The following is a 12133-nucleotide window of genomic DNA, read 5'->3' as shown; positions in this document are numbered from 1 at the left end:
GGTGATGTCAGTGCAATGCACTGCTCTAGAGAAGGTTCTAGTCTAGTGATGGCGAACCTATGACACGCGTGTCAGAGGTGACACGCAAAACTCATTTTTTGGGTTGCTTTTTCTTTGTTAAATGGCATTTAAATATATAAAATAAATATCAAAAATATAAGTCTTTGTTTTACTATGGTTGCAAAGATCAAAAAATTTCTATATGTGACACGGCACCAGAGTTAAGTTAGGGTTTTTCAAAATGCTGACACGCCGAGCTCAAAAGGTTCGCTCACCATCACTGGTCTAGTCCCGGACAGGGCAGCACAGCACAGTGCGGGAACCTGAATTCGGTTGGTCGCCAACGTGAGAAGCTGAGTTCCCACATGTGCTCTGCAGCTGGAGCCCCAAGCATTGTTTTTGAAACATTAAACATTCCTTTTACTTCTCCATCTTCTTTCTTGGCACGTGGCATGTCAATGCATAGCTCTACTATTCCCTCGATATGATATTTAACAGATTCTGGGGTCTATCGTAATGAATCAGCCGCAGTGTGATACCGGTCCAGCAGCTTGAATTGCTTCCAACTCAAACTTCTGTGGCCTCAGAATATGATTAATTGCTTTTCATTGTTACTGTTGTTGGTTTAAACAGACCATAAAACCTGACATCTGATCTCATACATCAGATGCATATAAGCTATGACTGCTGATTGGAAATGCCCTTCTACTGCACTTCCTTTCCCTTTGTAGTTGTAGCTGAAGAACATGCATTTCTTGATGTTATTGTTAACTTATTGCTGAGCATCTCTTAAGGCCAGAGCTTCAGGAAGTGCCTTCTGCTCTAGGTTCCTGAATCAAGCCACGAATCTCTACAGTACAGCGACGGTGGTGCCCATTAACCATATTTTCTTCACAACCAGTGCCATTATTGCAGGTGAGTTTTGGCTTTCTGTACTTAGGTGTTCTACTCCCACAACACACATATGAGAAAAGCAAGGAATCCTTTGGTTATTAGGATCTGCATAAGCCATGTCCTCCCAGCCTCACACAGTGTCTAGGTTTCCTCCATAACCCCTCTAGGACACGCTCTTCAACTGGCTGCGAGTGCTCCCCAGGCCGTCCGCCTCCCGAGACAGCTCAGTCCCGTTTTAAATTACTCTAATTATTTTGAGAGCTCTAATTATTAGAAAGTGTTTCCTTATATTGGACAGAAACTAGCCTCCCTGTGAATTCAAGACACTCACCTTAATTCCACTTTCTGGAGTCCTCTCCTTGCCAGCCCTGCTGGTGAGCAGAGCAGTGGAAGGGTCCTCTTGTGTCTTGTCTTTGGGCCAAACACCTCAGGTCCATTCACTCGTCCGTCTCTGGCCTTCACCACCTGGATCAGAGAGTGGGGCCCAAAACAGAACCCAGTGTTCCAGGAAGGCCAGACAGATGAGAACAGAAACTACTGCTTTTGCTGTTCTGGCCTCTGTTTTTCTACTATTGCATTCTTTTATTTTTATGGACAGTTTTTTAATGTGTCAGACACAATAGTGGTTTTTTAAAAATATGACATTTAAACTTGGTAGATCCAGGTATATCACTCCTACGTTTGGTACTGATTTCCCCCTTGTTCTTTGGCTTATTGGATAAATTCACCGCTGTGTCATATTGAGATTTCATTTCCTATTGCAAAATGTCTGTATTTTGGAGGTAGGTAGGGGATTATCTGTTTCCTAATTGGCTCATCTTTTTTACTTCATGGCAAGCAATATGACTGCCAGTGGGCAATTTTTAAAAGTAATTAATACGTTTTCTGGGTTCTCTTTGGCATGTTCAAATTGCCAGCATCACTTACTCTTGTGCTTTGGCGCCATTATTAAGGGTGACTTGAACCCAGGCTCTACACTGGCACATGGTCAACCTGACAACCAAGACGGCTGCTGACTCAGGATATACAGCATGGATATGCTGGACAGAGGGAGGCCTCATGTCCCGGGGATGTGGGATTTCGTCATGCAACTCAGGACAGCCTGCAACTTAAAACTTAGGAATTGTTTACTTCTGGAATTTTTCACTTAATATTCTTGACCCTGGGTAACAGAAACCACAAAAGCGAAACCGAGGCCAAAGGGGGCCTCCTCTATTGACATAAGTTGAAAAACAATGTGTAGCTATTGTAAATATGCTTATCCTAAAATGTTGTCTTCTATTCCTGTTATAGGCATCGTATTTTATAGGGAATTCCTTGGTGCAGCTTTTCTCGCCATGTTTATATATTTTTTTGGGTGAGTAAATGTCTGAGTTAAGCTATATGAAATGCTATTACTTTTATGTAGGATTGTTGGCATTGTACGTGAGGCCTAGAAAACTGGAAAATTATAGAAGAGACAACCGTTTCCTGAGCTCCTAAAGGAAACATTTTTCAATTTAACACCCTACACAAGGCTCAGTGACTTTTGACTTTGTGATTTAGGTATCTGTCCGAGGGTTCTGAAACACTGGGGACTTTCAGTTCCAGCCAAAGTCAAGTTAAATCCGCTGGCTCCTTGTAGCTACTCCATGCCTTTTCATACTATAGCAGACCTGTCTCACCCTTGGGGACCCCTAGGTTAGATCTCAATCAGGGAACCGTGGACACCTCTAGGATCACCTAGAATAAAAGACCACGGTGGGGAGATCTAGCTTTGGACCTAATGCCATCAGATTGGTGACATCCCTTTCCTGGTCTGGGCCCCCAGCTTTAACCCTTCATTGCTGGGCATCATTGCCAACATCCTCGCAGAGAACAGGACTTTGACGGAGGATCACCGACTTATAGGATCATCCGTTGGTTCCAAATGGCAATCCAATGATGCTTAATGATTTTTTTTTCTTTATTAAGGTATTACATATGTGTCCTTGCCCCCCTCCCTGCCCCCCGCTAATGCCCTCACCCCCCTGGTGTCTGTGTCCATTGGTTATGCTTATATGCATGCATACAAGTCCTTTGGGTGATCGCTTCCCCTTACCCCTACCTTCCCTCTGAGGTTTGACAGTCTGATTGATGCTTCTCTGTGTCTGGATCTATTTTTGTTCATCAGTTTATGTTATTATATTCCACAAATGAGTGAGATCATGTGATATTTATCTTTCTCTGACTGATTTATTTCGCTTAGCATAATGCTCTCCAGGGTCCATCCATGCTGTTGCAAATGGTAGGAGTTCCTTCCTTTTTACAGCAGCATAGTATTCCATTGCGTAGATGTATCGCAGTTTTTTGATGGGCACTTAGGCTGTTTCTAAATCTTAGCTATTGTAAATTGTACTGCTATGAACATAGGGGTGCATATATCTTTTCAGATATCTTTTCTAATTGGTGCTTCTAGTTTCCTAGAAGTGGGATCACTGGATCAAATGGGAGTTCCATTTTTAGTTTTGAGGAAACTCCATACTGTTCTCCACAGTGGCTGCACCAGTCTGCAAGCTCACCAGCAGTGCAAAAGGGTCCCGTTTTCTCCACATCCTCTCCAGCATTTGTCATTTGTTGATGATAGCCATTCTGACAGGTGTGAGATGGTACCTCATTGTTGTTTTGATTTGCATCTCTTGGATGATTAGTGACTTTGAGCATATTTACATATGTCTCTTGGCCTTCTGTATGTCGTCTTTCGAAAAGTATCTATTTAGGTCCGTTGCCCATTTTTGGATTGGGTTATCTTCCTTTTGTTAAGTTGTATGAGTTCCCTGTAAATGTTGGAGATTAAACCCTTATCGGAGATAACTTTGGCAAATATGTTCTCCCATGCAGTCGGCTTTCTTGTTGTTTTGTTGATGGTTTCTTTTGCTGTGCAGAAGCTTTTTGTTTTGATGTAGTCCATTTGTTTATTTTCTCTTTAGTTTCCATTGCCCTAGGAGCTGTACTGGTGAAGATATTGCTTTGGCATATGTCTGAGATTTTGCTGCCTGTGGATTCCTCTAAAATTTTTATGGTTTCCTGTCTTACGTTTAAGTCCTTTATCCATTTTAAAAAATATATTTTATTGATTTTTTACAGAGGAAGGGAGAGGGATAGAGAGTTAGAAACATCAATGAGAGAGAAACATTGATCAGCTGCCTCCTGCACACTCCCTACTGGGGATGTGCCCGCAACCAAGGTACATACCCTTGACCGGAATTGAACCTAGGACCCCTCAGTCCACAGGCTGACGCTCTATCCACTGAGCCAAACCGGTCAGGGCCCTTTATCCATTTTTGAGTTTATTTTTGAGTATGGTGTAAGTTGGTGGTCTAGTTTCATTTGTATCTGTCCAGTTTTCCCAACACCATTTATTGAAGGGACTGTCTTGACTCCATTGTATGCTCTTGCCTCCTTTGTCAAATATTAACACTCCGGTGTGGGGTGAATTTCCCGCCAAAATATAAGATGGCTCTGTCTTTTGGTTTTGTTCCATCCACCAAAAGGGTGGATTACAAACAAATATTTGGTAATACACAGTTACAATCGGCCCGAGTTTACACGTTTCCCGCACTCCACCGCAAATCTATATGAACCGAGTTAAAGACGGCTCCCGCAGAGTACGCGCAATTCACGCGAGCCGACTTAACTCGTTTCCCCCACTCCAAGTGTTAATTGAGCATAGTGGTTTGGGTCGATTTCTGGGTTCTCTATTCTATTCCATTGGTCTATATGTCTGTTCTTGTGCCAGTACCTTTGTAATATAGTTTGATATCTGGTATTGAGATCCCTCCTACTTTGTTGTTCTTTCTCAGGATTGCTGCAGCTATTTGGGGTCTGTTTTTTTTCTTTATTCCAGATGAATTTTTGGAGAGTTCGTTCTAGGTCTGTGAAATATGCCGTTGGTATTTTAATGGGGAGTGCATTGAATCTATAGATTGCTTTGGGTAGTATGGACATTTTATCTGGTATTCTGCATGGCTGTTGTAATGCAAACTGGAGCCCAGACTACTCTCAGCATAGAAAACCATCTCTTGAAAATCCAATTTCATAAGATATTTGGGCAAGACTAAACTTCTGAGATCTGGAAACTGTGACTATTCTTATGGCCAAGGACAACTAAATTTCTTAGAAAATTAAAGAATAAATTTTTTTTTTTTTTTTTGCTCGTTTTGCATGCCAGTAATGGGTCTGGGCATGCATGGATAGAAAATGAGACTTAATGTCTACCCAAAGGGTTTAGAGCCTGAATTAGCCTCCAGATGGTAAAAAGCTGGGGCGGAGATGTCTTGGAGGCTCTCCAAGGCTTGGTTCTGAGGACAAATATTATTGGCTGCAGCAATTAAGACAAGTTTTAGGCAGCTTACCATGGGAAACAGGAAGAGCAAAACCAGTGGAATTTATGCCACCATGTGGAATACGGGGCTGTTATTTAATACCATGCGTTGTCTCAGCATTCTGTATTCATGTTATTCTTACAGGTGTTTTCTGTCATTCCTGGGTGTGTTGTTGGTCACAAGAAACCGAGAGAAGGAACATCTGCCACAGTCTTACATCGATTTGGGGAATATTCCCGGTAAAACTGTATATTCTTTCATTTACAAGAGAAAATGTTATCCTCATAAATTAATAGCTGCTGGTATGATTTTGGGTGTTAAATTCATAGAAAACATCATTATTTTCAAAACATAAGCACTTAATGATAATACCAGAGGTGATGTTTTAACTGTGCTAATACTCATCTATTTGAATGTCAGGTTTGCACAGAACACGGGCTCTGACCCTGTTCTCTTGATTTGGGTGATATGGCAGATTTCCTCTGTGAGTTTCCTTAAATTGGAAAAGGGGAGGAGAGGAACAGGGAAGGGCTCCTAGCAGCCGCCCCGGTGCTCGGAGGGCCTTTGAGGGACAATGAAAGGCAGAGGCCAGGCTGCTAAGGAACATCGTGCCTGAGGAAGGCGGCCTATGCACTGTGAGGCCAAGAGTAACGTTCTCCCCGGACACCTGAACACGAGTAGCTTCTTCCCCTCCTTCCCTCATTCATCCTGGTCCCTTTGACATGCCTCATCCTTCCAGGCAGTTCCCTACTTCCACTGAGAATCCCTCGCTTTAGTCATGCAGACCACAGAAGCAATGTCCAGAACAAAGGAAACACTCCCCTGTGTCCTGCCCTCCATCCTCAACAGTCTCCAGCTTTGCTAGGGTTTAGGGCAGTGAGGGCGAACCTTTTGAGCTCGGCGTGTCAGCATTAACTCTGGTGCCGTGTCACATATAGAATTTTTTTGGTATTTGAAACCATAGTAAAACAAAGATTTATATTTTTGATATTTTATATATTTAAATGCCATTTAACAAAGAAAAATCAACCAAAAAAATGAGTTCGCGTGTCACCTCTGACACGCGTGTCATAGGTTCGCCATCACTGGTTTAGGGTGACCTATGGGTTCCTAGACAGGAGTCGTGGTGTCCTCACAGGTCCCTCCACCATCCTGTTAGGACCAAGCCTTTGAAGCACAAACCATTAACGCCTCGTCGGCACGACTGAGAAAACGTGGCCCCGTGAATTCTGTGCTCTGTTTCCCACGTGAGCCATCTGATCGGCTAAGAGCGTTCAGTGCAAGAATTAAGAACTGGCGTTCGTGGCAAGGTGTGCATTAGGGCGGTGACCTGTATGGTTAGAGGTTTGGTAGGAAATGAAGTTCACTTATTTCCAACTCTTTTTCATTTCACAAAGCCCCGTGCATAGGATCAGTGGCCTTTAGAAGCCACTCTGAAAGGCTGCCTTTCTGTGTAGTTATGGGCGTTAGGCTCAACATAAAAGGAGACAGGGCTCCGGGGAGAAAGCTCTGGAGATGAGGGAATGCAATGTGTTAACCTCCCGGCCGACCCGGGCTGGTCTCCGTGCCCAGCGTGGCAGCCCCTGCGGGCGGGGAGACTGCCCTCTCCCCTGGGCAGTGCTGACCACATCGCGAGGGGCATGCAGTGCCCAGGGCCTTTCCTCCGCTGGCGTTTTCCTCTTTTTAGAGCAGTGGTTCTCAACCTTGGCTGCACAGTAGAATCACCTGGGGTGCCGTAACCGGTTTGGCTCAGTGGATAGAGCATCGGCCTGTGGACTGAAAGGTCCCAGGTTCGATTCCGGTCAAGGGCATGTACCTTGGTTGCGGGCGCATCCCCAGTGGGAGGTGTGCAGGAGGCAGCTGATCGATGTTTCTCTCTCATCTATGTTTCTAGCTCTCTATCCCTCTCCCTTCCTCTCTGTAAAAAATCAATAAAATATTTTTTTTTAAAAAATAATCACCTGGGAATCTTTTTTAAAATCCTGATTTCTGGGCCTCATCCTCCGGAAATTCTGTTTCTTTGTTACTAATGTTGTGGCCCCACCCCAGAACAAAGAAACAGAATTTCCGGAGGATGCGGCCCAGAAATCAGGATTTTAAAAAGATTCCCAGGTGATTCTAATGTGCAGCCAAGGTTGAGAACCACTGGTTTAGAGGGTGACCACCTAGTATAAAAAGGGGGGATGTGGCCCAGATAGAGGAGAAATTACTAAGACTTAGACTTCGCTAAGAGCTCGAACGATTTCTGTGTGATTGTTATCTCCGCAGGGAAACAGACGTTGGATAAAATACAACCAGATTCAAACGGTTTATCCCGTGGAACTTTGCCTGATGGAAGTGACTCAACAAAGAGCCGAAGTGGAGAGAAGAAAGAGGTCTGAAGTGCCGAGAGCGATGGCTGTGGGCCTGTTACTCGATCCCACCTTCTTAAAAAGCTGCACATGTTCCATTTGTGTCAGCAGCTATTTATCGCTGACATGTGCTCGCGTGCGTTCCAGTTCTCTGCCCACCTCCATCCCGTGGACACTCGGCCCCCCTGCGCTCTGACAGTCTAATGTTCGCATGGAATGTAACTTGAAGTGCCCCCCGCCCCCGGGGCTCTCCCTAGCGAGCCTCTGACCGCCTGGACCTTGATGAGAGCCTGGCTGCCCGAGCAGAACTGCCACGCAGAAACGGCCCGCGATCTGGCCGCTGCTCCCAGCCTCCGGGAGTGCCGCTGCTTTGCTTTAAAGAGACACTTTCCCCCCGCAGCCTGACTCCTGGAACACAGGTTTGAGAGCAGTCACTTTTTGAAATCTTTTCTTAGATGCCCCATAAAGGTCTCACCTTTCTGTTCCTAAATAAGAACAAGGAGTCATCTTTTCTGAAAACCAGCCCTACTATGCCCCTCCTTTAAACATGAAGGGTGCCTTTAAGTTCGAATTCACAAGTGGCATTCTGAGATGGGACAGACCAAAACTAAAGACCTTGCCGGCTTCTTAAGCAAGGAAAAAAAAAAAACCTAAGAACTAGGACCAGTTTTTTAAATAACAATACAGAACGGTGTCGTTTCCTTCGGCTATTAAGATCCTATTACACTTGAATTGAAACGGAAGAAAAAACTTCATATTCTATGCCTTCATTTGGCTTAGCTGTTATAATTTATCATGTGGGTTTATATGTTGTAACTCTTAACACGTCTCAAAAAAAATCATATTTAAATTCCTGGTGATATTCGCACTAACACGGCGTTTCTCCCCTACGTCATTATTTCAAGCTTTATAAAATCGCCTGGGTAAAAGGAACAGTTACAGAACGGGGTCCCAGCCATTTAAATCCTAGACAAAGCACACAGCCAGGAGGTCCATCTGAGTCTAGAGAGGAAGGCCAGGGCTCCTGTCCCCTGGAGGGCTTTTCTGTTGCAACTAATCACAACTCAACTAAGATCACATACACAGGCAGCGTCCATCATCATCAGTTACTTATGAATCTACCTAACATTTAAACGAGGAGAAAAGAGTTAGCCTTCATTCTAACCAACATCAAATAAGCCCTATCCTTCAGGACATTTCAAAACCTTCAGGTCACCTCTGACATGTCAGGACAGCGAGGTTCCAGCCACTTGTCTTGCCTTTGTGCAGCTTGGTTAACGCAGCCCTGTGGAGACCGGCTTTCATGGCTGCAGGTCTTTGATCTGTGTCCTTGGTCAGACCCTGCACTCCTGACCAGACCAACCAAACCTGGCCACCAAGGCAAGACTCAAATCTATCGCCAACGTGTGCATAATGACCCAGAGCCCAGGCCTGGCTGTTGAACGCCTGCCATTGTGGAAAGTGCCCCGTTAACTCGAATAAAACAGTCGTAATTTTATGGCATGTTTTACCGAATCGGTCCAGCATGTTGGCACTGGAAGGCTCGGCTCGGAAATGTGTCTGGTGTCTTAACCTACAGACTTCTGGTGACTCTTAAAACAGGTTCAAAGATGGGGAAAACCATTAGACTAAAGAGTTCTACCTGAAGTAGGACTGAAATTATAGCTACAGCACTTGATTTTGAGCATTGTAGAATTTTGCACAGAGACATGAGCATAATACCAATACTTTAAAGATCACCAACATTTGCATCTTTTTTAAAGTTTTGAGAAATGACATTGACTTGCGTGTGTATATATATATACATATATATATTGCGTATATATATATATATATAAGCAATGGAGCAATGCTCTAGAAGTCCAGGTAACATATAAACTATATTCAGGTCTAATTTTACTTTCCATATTGCTGCCACAAAATAAGGTGAATGAGAATATTAGTTGTGCCGGCTTGCAAAGATGTTTTAAAATCACACAGTGCCTGACAACAACCAAAGCCAACCCAGGCCTTCTTTTGGCATCGTGAGTCGGGGACTTTTAGCCAACACTTGACTCATCTGACTATTTGTCTAGACCAGGGGTCTGCTCACGTTTCCTTCAGAGACCCAGAGAGATGATGTTTAGGGTGCGCTGCCCATACAGTGTCGCAACTACTCCACTCGGCGGTTGTAGCATGGACGCAGCCACAGACAATACGGAAACGAATGAGCGTGGCTGTGTGCCTGTAAAACCTTATTTCCACAAGCAGATGGCCGGTCCTCGGGCTGGAGTTAGCCAACCCCTGGCCTAGACTCCTCTGCCGCTACTCTACAGCTTTTTTCTCGTTTCTTGGGCACCCGGGAGCTCAAAAGAGCACCATTTCATGGTTCATGACAAGCTAATACCAGGGGAGTGTAGAACCATGTCTCTATATTTACATCAGGATCTTCTTGCTTATATACACAAGATCCAATGGTAGCTGTGAGGTCATTACTGGTGCTGAAGTCTCTCTCTTACAGGCCGCGGTTCTTTTGCGTGTGTACCACCACCTCTATTGGAAAAGTCTCCCCAGCCCCACTCTCCAACTTGCTAACAGCGTCAGAAATGACTGGTAGTTACCTGTCCTGTGGCAGAGTGAAGCAGAAGTCTTTCCCACCTGGTTGTTTTCCGTCTAAATGTCTGCCCTGTACTGCTTTTGCTACCTTGAATCTCTTGGAAAAACACACAATAAAAAACTTCTCAGGCAATGACTCAGAAGGTGTTTTTCAACCCCCATTCCCCCCCCCCACACACACACACACACACACACACTATTTCATGGCAGGGAAAGAAAGGGAAAGAAACAGATCTCGTAGATTAGTACAATTTAGTGCTTTTGAAGAGTCATGGTGATAATGTGCACGCTTTGCTCCAAAAGAAGCAGGTGCAACAGTGGACATGACTCAGTGGATGGAAACAGTGAGCCAAATGCCTGAAGCCGAGAACCCCGCTCTGTGCTTCCCGCTTCCAAGCGCACAGCTCATCCAGGAACGGTGACTGCACGCTCAGCCCCACCGACAGCGGCTCGGTGCTCGCCAGTTCCATAGTGACCGTCTGCACATCAATGCGGCTGTTACTAAAACCAACTTTCCCAACAGCCTTCCAGACCGCTTCCCTTAAGCGCTGTGGCTGGTTCGAGAGGCAGCCCTTGAACTGGGCAGCCGACTGCAAACCTGATCCATGTGTCTGGCACCGGCGGAAATGAGTGCTTTAGTGAGGTTGCTAGATAAACACACACTTTTTTGAGCTTTGAGGGCCACGATCTCAGATCTGAACCTAACAGGACGGTGTGGGGAATTTAGAATTGTTACAGTCGTCAATCGTCTGGCTCTGGTGGTCAGCTTGAAGCAAAAATAAAGTTAAATTTCACACATAAACAGTCTCCACGCAAATATAGACCTTCTCGGGCGATTAAACCTCGTGTTTTAGCAATTGTGGTAAACGAAGGGAAGAGCCTTCCCATCCAGGAATTCTTGAATCCATCCCCTTTCTCACCAGCCTCGGGGTCCCCCACAGCAGGCTGTCCTGTGCCAGCAGAGAAAATCAGTTACAGGGCGAGTGGCCTGTCCAAGGAAACATTCCTTGTTGCTAGAAAGGCGGGAACTCCTCCCGTGCTGGTCCTCACTGCGAGTTAATGAGTCCCAACCACCATGTCGAAGAGGAACATCAGTTCCAATAGCCATGCTTCGGGGTCCCCGGCCGGGGCCAGCTGCTGCCGGGAGTTTCATGGCGCTCCAGGCGGAGGCGAGATCGCCTCCGAGCTCTAGGAAAGCAACTCCTCCCCGGGCGCTGGCAAGTGCGGCACCGAGAGGGAGCCCAGCTGTTCCCGGGGACCGGCCTGCGTGGACCGAAGCCACTTTGCACATTTGAGCTGCTGCTCTCCAGACGCGCGCTAATCCTCCAGCGCCCGCGCACCCCGCTTTGGGAGCCTTTTCCTTCATGGTTCTAATTTGAAAACCAACCTCAGAAATGTGCTGAGGTTTGGGCTCCCCTCCTTCCCTCCAAAGCACCTCACCTAAACCCTCCAAGCACCAGACACGAACAAGGAAATGAATCAGCTCAAGGACTCTTGGTCCAGGGACGCGCAGCTGGAGTGATCTGCCTGGTGATAGACCACTCACCCGGTTACCCCATGCCTCCGGCTGAGCACGGGTTCATTCATTCGCTCAAGCATCACTGATCGCGTGGAGTTATTAGGAATCTAAAAAGGAATGAGAATTGAAGACCAGCTCTTCGGGAGCTTACTGTCTGGCCAGAGAAACGGCGGCTTCGTCTACTGAGCCCTCGCTACATGCCAGGCGGCGGGCCGAGTCGTTTAGCTGTGCCGCTCACTTAATCCAGACAGTTTCTCTATCGGGAGAAGGGTCCCTTCCTTGCAGATTTAAAAACCGGGGCAAAGGCAAGAAGGGCACCTATGGCGCAACATGTAAGAAAGCTCAGCCTGGGTGGCAAGGGGGCTGGCCCTGCGGTCGCAGGCCCCGGAGAGTGGCCCCTCGCTGCCTCCTGGCCCTGGCAGGGGAGTTCA

At 46.0% G+C, this 12133-nt stretch overlaps 1 long non-coding RNA gene across 1 annotated transcript; it reads left to right on the top strand.

The window, feature by feature from the left end:
• The first annotated feature begins 294 nt into the window (after positions 1 to 294).
• On the top strand, positions 295 to 10319 carry LOC102436558. The gene is made up of 5 exons (XR_330988.3): positions 295 to 915; positions 2188 to 2251; positions 5382 to 5476; positions 7506 to 8007; positions 10089 to 10319. It is a non-coding gene; the product is annotated as an uncharacterized LOC102436558 (long non-coding RNA).
• Positions 10320 to 12133: the final 1814 nt, after the last annotated feature.

Source organism: Myotis lucifugus, unplaced genomic scaffold (assembly GCF_000147115.1).
Source record: "Myotis lucifugus unplaced genomic scaffold, Myoluc2.0 scaffold_3333, whole genome shotgun sequence".
Classification (NCBI taxonomy): domain Eukaryota; kingdom Metazoa; phylum Chordata; class Mammalia; order Chiroptera; family Vespertilionidae; genus Myotis; species Myotis lucifugus.
This window is presented reverse-complemented; position numbering and strand designations above follow the sequence as displayed.